The sequence below is a fragment of the Chaetura pelagica genome, unplaced genomic scaffold, assembly GCF_000747805.2.
Source record: "Chaetura pelagica isolate M959 unplaced genomic scaffold, ChaPel_1.0 scaffold300, whole genome shotgun sequence".
In the NCBI taxonomy this organism is placed as follows: Eukaryota; Metazoa; Chordata; class Aves; order Apodiformes; family Apodidae; genus Chaetura; species Chaetura pelagica.
Window position 1 is genome coordinate 491757 of NW_009951945.1, and position 8873 is coordinate 500629.

The following is an 8873-nucleotide window of genomic DNA, read 5'->3' on the forward strand; positions in this document are numbered from 1 at the left end:
AGTGAGCTGCTTGCTCTGCTTTGCTCTCAGAGGCCCATGTGATACTACACTGCAGACCAAGCTGGAGTGTTGCAGTAAAATGCAGATCACACACCTTAAAATAAAAAATGCAGTAAGATGCAAATAACACACCTTACTTTTTCTTGGCTCTTTGCATCCTTCTGGGTAAAGGCTTTTTCCTGACTGCTTAAGGCACAACTCTGCTTTGGGTCAATGTTGCTGCGTGGCAGCATGGTGTGCTGGAATGGATGGAGGGGACAGGCTTCTTCATCTGGCTTTGTTGTCAGCATCTCTATGTGGCTACAGCCTGAGGATGTCATTTGCCGGTGGGTGGAGGTAGAGTGACTGGCTTGTTTATTTTTTCCTGGCTTGAGATTTTTGTGGCTTCTACTGGAGAAACAGGCTTTGGAGGAATCCTTTAGTCTGACTGTGTGCTGGATCTTCTTAGGCTCTCATGGTCAGTAACATTGGTTGCCTCCATTTTGCATGCATGTTGAGACATGGGCTCAAGTGTCTGATTTGCCACTTTGAAGTGCTTTGTGCTTCCTGGAGTCACTTTCTTCTAAGGGATGTCCTGTGAGAAACACAGAAACTGAGATGGTGTAAGATGAGCAGTGACATTTTTGATGTTTCGGCTTAGGTTCACTCCAGGGCACTGAGGGATCCACCTTGGTTTGCTCTGTGTGTGTATTGCCCCTTGGTACTGGGCTGTACACAGACGTGCCATGAGAGACTGGGCTTCTCCTCAGATAAGTGTGGGCTGCACAGGCAGCAGATGTGCAAAAGGGATAAACTTTGGCAGATTGTCTTCTCCTCAGTACTCTGCCCACTGGACCATACAACCTCTTGGGCCTGTAACTGTTTCTCCCCGGTAGCAAAAGGCTGAAAGGCAGTGTAGTCCCATACATCACCAGTTAAATGAGGATGTCACCCATGTCCTCCAGGTCTGATCATCATTCTGCCTGCAATGCTTAGGGTGTTTGGATCACTGACTTAGCTCTTACCCTGTGAACTTGAAAGAAGGTGCAGATCTTACCGCTTGCACTGTTTTATCTGTTGGGTTCCATACTGTGTCTCTGGGCTTCTTAGGAGGCAAGATGCACACAGTTTATACTGTGCCCTTGGAAAATGGACAGCAAAGCTGACATTGGGGTCATCCCTGTGAACCCCACTAATGAACTGATTATTACCTTTCCAGTAGCTAGAATAACAATGAAGGAGTGCCAGCGTGCTTAACATCTCAGGCACAAAAATCCCCTGAAAGCTGGGTTTAAATAGGGAAAGCAGAATATGGGGTGAAATTAATTTTGCAATAATTCTCTCACCAATAGTTCTGGACATGGAAATATTGCATGTCTGGCCTGTATTTGTCACCAAGGGTCTTTATTATAGACTAGGAAGGATAAAAAGTAGAGTACGAATAGTTGATTGGGTTATAACAATTAAGGAATAATTAGACCTATTCTAAAGATGAGCAATATAGACACAGAAAGGTGTTGCATTGCTTGTTTCTCTTAATAAAAGTTCTGAGGTTTGGGGAATTTTGAATCCTTGCTCTTCCCAGCAGTTATCTCCTTCATCTCTCAGGTACATGGCAACATCAAGCATTTTACCTAGAGAATACAGAAGAAAAAAAAGGGAAACTAGAAGGTTTAAACTTGATGACTAGGAGTGTTATTGTTATCAGGCAGAACTCAGAGCCATCAGATATCTTGACTAGCAAGCACAAGGAGAAGTATTAGGTTTTTGTATGAGTAACAAAATGTTTAGTAGAGAAAATGGGGGGACCTCATGGAGATGGTGGAGGGACAGCAGTCATGGTTCAGCCTATAGAACAATTTTTACAAAGGAAGAAAGTTCCTTTGTAAGGAAGAAAAATTCCTTGCAGAAGCTTTTCCTGTAGCATTTCTTTTGCTGTGGAGAAGCTGGTGTGTCCATCAGCATTGGATTGAAGTCACGGTGGTGCTCCTTGGGTCTGGCATTTCAGAGCCTTGCACTGTTGTCTTTACAGCCCATGATAGATTTGCCTGGAGGAGGACATTGCCTGGGCACACACTGAAGTGTGACTCCAAAATGCTGCCTTTAATATTGTCAAAGACCTCTGCAAAATAGAACCAGAAGGGAGAGCGCATCTAGTCTGTTCCCCTGGTAACCTCATATTCTTTGGCTAGCAGTAGCTTTGGGGCAGGTTACTGCAGGATGATGGAATTAAATAGTTTCAAAGTCCTAGTGTAACTATTGATTTTTCCTGTTCAGACAGTTGTGGTTTAGACAAGGAAGCAAGGGAAGTGGGTGCCTTTGCCAGCTTTCGTGGCAGTAGGCAGAACAGCCATGGCATTTATGTGAAAGTGGTTGTTATCTCTCAGCATAGAAGATCGCAACAGCCCTTACTTGTAGCTCAGTCCTTTTTGCCTCACTGTGTTTAGTGAAGAGAATCATGCAAGCAAGACAGAGGAAAAGATGCCCCAAATGGTTCAGCTCTACATGAGCACATGTAATTATTTGGAAAAGAATAGAAGTATAGCCATTTCCCCCAGTCACAGGCAATATTGAATAAGTCATCTACTTAACAGGGACTGTACATCTGAAACTGCTTCAGCAATGTGGATGGTTCTGTCCTTTCTATGTATATAAATCTGCAAATGTGTAGTAGGTTGTAAAATTTATGAGCACTTTAGTCGTTATAAATTTTTACCAAGTGTAGCTTTTAAAACTGAGGGTTGTTATTAGTGTTACATGTAGATTTTCATTATTATTAACCCTCTGTTCACACTTTGCCTTATAGGGGGATAAAAATAGAGAGAAAATAAACCCTAAAGAAAAGGCAAGGAGAAGATTTAGTTCCCTGGATGAAAGTAGACAGACCGCTTTCAGGTCTGCAGATTGGTGGACTAAGGCCTGGTAGTAAAGATTATATAATCCAGATGGGAGGAATTCGAAGGAAGCTATTCCCATTAAATTCTAACTGCCTAAATGCAGTGTTGCTAAAATACAATATGTATCAAATAAATCACTGTTCACTACAGCTAGATGGAAATCGAGTGGTTTTCTTGCCAGAATTTAACTCAGTTAAGACTGTAAGACATAATGCTGTTGAAATATGCTGAACTGGCATTACAAGGAAGAAACTGGAATCTGGAACCCTAATTCTGCATCTCTGTGCTTTTTTCCCCCCTTTTCCTATGACTTGAATGTTGTCCACAGGAGTTGTGTCAAAGCATGTGTCAGGCTGGAGTGTGCCTGGGGCCAGGGGAGGGTGAGGCAGTGCAGAGTAGGGCTGCAGAGCAAGATGCTTTACAGATCTATAGGGACCCTGGGAGAGTCACAGGGGGACACAGGGTGTTTGGTTCTCACAGGCTGATTCGTGGACTAGAAAAAACTCATCCCAGAGCGAACCCTGTAAGGATATCCACACTCCATTGCAGGCTTTGAACTAGTCCTCATAACTGTCAGTTCATGGTGTGTTCTCACTCCTCTATTTCCTTCTTTCCTTTGATGCTTGCTGCTTTTTTTTTTTTTTGTCGTAAAGTCTTTTTTTATCCTTTATAAAAAAAGGAAGAATTGCTGTTAGGATTATGTCCTATTACTTAAAGTGCTTGTTCTGCTACATGTGCACATAAATGTAATTATATTGGCCATATGAAAGATGCATGAAGGTTCACTTTTGGGAAGTATGCCAAAGTTATCTTCTGAATGTGCAGCTGTTTGATGTAGGCTTGTGCATGGTAATTGAATTACTGATCAAGTACTGTATCAATGAAATAATCTCTGTAAATTCTATATACTTAAGTAACTATAGCCTCGAGGCTGTGGTAACTGGAGTAACCCTGTTATTGATTTTTTTTTGTTGAATATGCATATTTTATACCTCTTAATAAGACTGTCCTTTTCAGGCTGTTTCCTTGTCCTTCAGAACTAAGGTTTTTCTTTCAATCACTTGTGAAGGATTTTCCTGTCACTGCTTATACTAAGGAACTTCTCAGACATCCCTCTTGCAGCCCCACTGCTGCCTTCCTCCTCAACCGTGGGGAATCCTGCTATGATGCCACTCCAGTGAATTGCCTTCTGCTTCCCCCTCTCTCTCCTGTGGCTCTTGCAACACAGGAAAAGTAGGACATTCTCTTCTCACTGCTTTCCATACAAAAGTCCTTGCTCTAGTTCTGCTGCGGTTTTGTGGGCAAGTCCATTTACATAATTTCCATTGCATCTTCTGGGTTTATCTGTCCCTGTCTACGCTTTGGATTGTCAGGGAGACTTAAGGTCACAGGACTGGGGCTTGTAGCACATATAATCTGTCCCTGATGCATCCAGTGAGCCCATCAAGATCCTATTAATATTGTGGAATCAACAATAATTAGCTTGTCTTTTGCCTCCTTTTTTTTTTTTTGTATGGCTTTTGTTGGGTTTTTTATTCCTCTCCAGTAGCTGCTCCATAATTCAGCTCTGGTCCAAAGGGGAGCTAAGTTAGAACTGGTGTTCTTAAAATGTTGCTATCAAATTGCAGAAAAAGCAGCTGAAGAAATAGTAAGCATCATTCTAGGGTCTCCTGCTGCAAACAGCTATTCAAGACAGCTTTTCAAGACCGTATAGGATGGCAAATATAGTAACCCATAACACAGTAACTACATTAATATATTACCCCACCCACTTCTATAAAGGGGCATGTGTGCTATGCAGTGGGTGGACTTGAGTAGAAGCTATTATGCAGACCTTCATTTTGGAGTCAGTCTGAACCCGAAAGTGAGATCTGAGCATGTATTTTCCTTTTATCCTAGAGCAAAGCTCTTTACGTTACCCATGTCAGTACTGGGCATGACTTATACTAGAGATGGCAATAATATAAATGACTGATAAAGGTAATTCAGACTTGTTTTTATAGATAGGCATTATGCATAAACTCCTATAGTATGGCATCAGCAAGAATCAAGGTCTTAAAAATGGTCCCAAATGTGTCCTGAAATGCATGATTTAAGAAATGCATTTAGTTCCTCTTGGTATTTCAGAGACTGAAGATCCTAAAGAAAATTTCTGACCTCCTTGAAATCATTCACTGCTCACTGCATTATGCAAGGTATTGTAACAAGTTTGATCTGAGAGGCTTCTTTAGCAGCTATAGTCTCTGGTGGCTTATTTCACCAGTTCGTTCATCCATGAGGTTTTCCAGTGAAACTAAACCCTGGCATTGTGCTCAAGAGATAATGGCACACAGAACCTGGCTTTGTTCAGCTGGAGAAACAGCACTTGGGAGTCTATTAAGAAGCTGGATTGGACATAGCCCATGCATGGGGAATTGAGAGTCTGCTATTCAGGTTTCATGGCCAAAAGCTTGCCCCTGGGTAAGAGCTGCAGGATCACTGCAATAAATCCCTCAGTGATTGGAGTCTTCTGGTGAGAGCTGAGCGGGTCCTGGGATTTGTAGCCTGACTTGGGAGGGAGGTAAAGCATCAGGCATATGTGATGAGACCTTCACTAAGTATGCACTGCTCTATCAAAGGGAGAACCTCACCCTTTCTGTGTTGCTAGTGTATCCTTTCTAGCAGCTGCCAAAAATGGATGGCCAAATTTCCCTGTCCTTTGCTTTGATGGTCTGGGAGTTGTTTGGGGTTTTTTGGTTAGTTTTTGTTTGTTTGTTTTGTTGTTGGTGGGTTTTTTGTTTTGTGGTTTGTTTTTTTCTTTTTTGTGGGTTTTATTTTTTTTTCATTTAAAGAAAAATCAAAATCAGAAATTATCAAGCATGCATGTTTTCACTTGCTGCTTGTGTGCACGTAAAGAACTGACATGCAAATCCTCTGCTGGCAAGAATTCATTGTGTCTCTCTGTTCATTCTTATTAGGGCTGATGTGTGAGACGATACGAAAAGAAATGTTTGATTTTTTTAACCTAGGATGACCCTATAAAAGAGACACTAGAAACAATGTGTCTCCACTAATAAACTGAACAAAAGTGATGTTGATACATCTGAACATCAGTTTTTAGATTGTGATCTAGCAAACTGAATGCTCTGACTGTTCTTTCTTTGATGTTTGAGCTGAGAAAAAGCCAATGTTTGAGATCACATGCATACAAATAATATATCTTATCACTGATGGCAGGTAGTTCAGGAACTGAAACATGAAACAATTTTGTCCAGCTTCTCTTCTGTCCAACAAACCACTCTTTGTGGCATTCTGTCTTAACGTGACCAAACTCTAGTTTTAGTCACCCCTTATTTTTGTTGTTTCCTACTAGACAGAGCAGCTAAAGGAGGTTTGAACAAAAAGCTGCCTCAGGCTCTAGTGTAGAATTTATCATAGGTGGTCTACTCCTTCTTTTTTATTTTTTCTTCCATTTTTCAGTGTGTTCAGTTATGTTTCCAGGTCAGGGCATGGTCAGGCCAGAACCTGTAATGGCCGTTAGAGTGTGGATCACACCTTCTGCACCACGCTGTGGGAGTTTTTTTGCTGCACATGATAGGACATCTCACCTTCTTTAAACAAGGCTGCAGGTCTGAGCCTTCTGAGCATCCTCTGGCACCCCCTTTCTCCCTGCTTCCACAGATCTGTAACAAATTCCTGTTTTCTCCTGGTGCTTTGGTCTCCCAAGAGCACAACACGGATTTCCTGCCATGGAGGGTGGCTGTGTTTTCACCAGCGTTTCTAATGACTGTGGCAGTAGCAGTATATATTGGTGAAACTACAGGACTACAGGCCAACTTTTGGTCCCATAGGGCTTGGTAAGGATTCCTGACCTTAGTGGAGTGTCAGCTTACAGCAGCTGAGGGCACAACCTAGCCCTCTGCTTTTTTACTCTCTGCCATAATAACTTGATCTGGAGTGGCAAGGATTATGGTTTGGGGACTGTTACTGAAGCATGTGGCAGAGGGCAGGAGCAAGGATGCATTTCTGGTGATTTTTATACAATGCTGTGGGCAGTGAAAATTTCTGAAGTCTGTTTAATGCTTTTCACCCCAGATAAGTGAGGTACAGAAGATTCTCTCAGACCTTTAAAGTCAGAAGTGGCTCAGGCTTTGTGGTGCTGTCTCTTCCCTTTACCCCTGCCTTTTTCACAGTCTCGTGCAGTTCAATACTTGCATTTCCCTCACCTTGCTGTACAGTTTGGCTCCAATCGTATAATGCCCCAGAGGCCAGTTCTTTATAGAAATTGGCCAATAGTGCCACCAGGCAGATTTAGCTAAAGACCAGCTTCTTCCAGCTTCCCTCCACAAGAAAACACCCTTGTGTGTCCCCAGGCCTGGGGAGTGGGTTTGCTTTGAAGCTTCACCTCAACCTCTGGTCTGGAAAAGGGAAGTGAGACTATTCCTGAATGGTGCTCTCTTCATTGCATCTGTCCTGCTGTTTACAAGAGAGGTAGTTCCCTTTGTAGGTGGACAATCATGCTCCTGCAACATGGAAATTAACTTTCTCAGGGTTAATCAGATTTTTGGGACCTTTTAAGTTATAGGATGTATAGAAGACAACAATCTATTTTTAAAGAGGCCTCTTAAAACTGCCTTTTCTAAGCATCTTTAATATCTTTGTGCTGGTTTGGTTTATTTTTAATAACATGACAGTTCTCCTGATCTCGTGCACAGTATTGTCTGCTGCTCAGAGAAGGGGGAGCGATGACCAAGAAGATAAGCTCTGTTTCCACATGTGGGACCACGTTACCATGTTGGAGGCTGGAGCAGCCCCTGTGCTGGTCTGCGGGGGACTCTGTGCCCTTTGGTGGCCTGGCCACAAAGGTAGCAGAGATGTGCTTGTGAGGCCCCCCTTAAGGTGCTTGGTGAATTTTTGCAGATTTTCTTGAAGAGTCAGGTTATCTCCTGTTCCTTCTCTGTGAACAAACCTGGCACTGAATATGTTCACTTGGTTGTTTTCACGGATTCATGGCAGGTGTTCTAAAAGGGAAACAGGTTGCAGGACTTAACAATACTGAAAACAGAAGGGAAGCAAAGGCTCCCCCTCTAGAAAAAAAAGTTCAATTGTTCACTGTTCAATAGCTGTGAACAGTTTTCAGGGAATCAGCATTATGTGGGAATTAGAGGGATCTGCATTATTCTGAGATGATGAAGGACAGTAAGAAAGTGTATTGAATTTCTTAGAGGTTCTATTGCTGTTTTGTTTCAGTTTGTAATCTAATTTTTAAAAATGCCATAACAGCAACCCTTGAAGTGTTTTCCAAGATCTAAGAAAACAAAAAAACAGAATTTATTATATGATGCGGAAGATGTTTTGTCTCAGAAAAGTATTTAAAATAAGTGGTCACATTTAGAACCCTGTATGACCAGAGCCCTTTAAAATTCTGTGGTAGAAATTGAGTCCATGGAGATGACAACTATAGAAAGTGTTGTGCTACTAACACTTAGCTACACTTCTCTCAGCAAAATATAGCTAATGAGGCCACTTCAGCTTCCAGTGGTCTTACGAATGCCACATTCATTGTGTAAAAACATAAATAAGCCGGAGTGGGAGTGTTATTTATTAAGTATGGTAAAAAGTTTAGCTGTCCCCTGGAGAGAAGTTGCTGCTGCAGAGTCCAAGCAGAGGTAACGGGCAGGTTTCATGAAGTAAAGTTGTCATTAGTGGTTTCATTTCACATGGAGGTTAATAACCTCATTTCCTATTCCTTTCTTATGACACTGAAACTGTTATAAAAGCAAATCGTCTGTGGAGAATAGAAGTTCAGTGCACATACAAAGATAAGAGAATACCTCAGAGTAACGTGCAGAAGGACACAGTGCAGTACAGCTAGAGGAAAACAATTCTTAGGTTCTTGACCCTCGATTTCTCTCAGTAGAAAAGCCTCAGCAAAATATATGCTTGCCTGTGTGTATGTGTTTTTAATAAAATCTTTTCTGATTTTATTTCTTCTTGCAGTTGTGAATCAAAGACCAA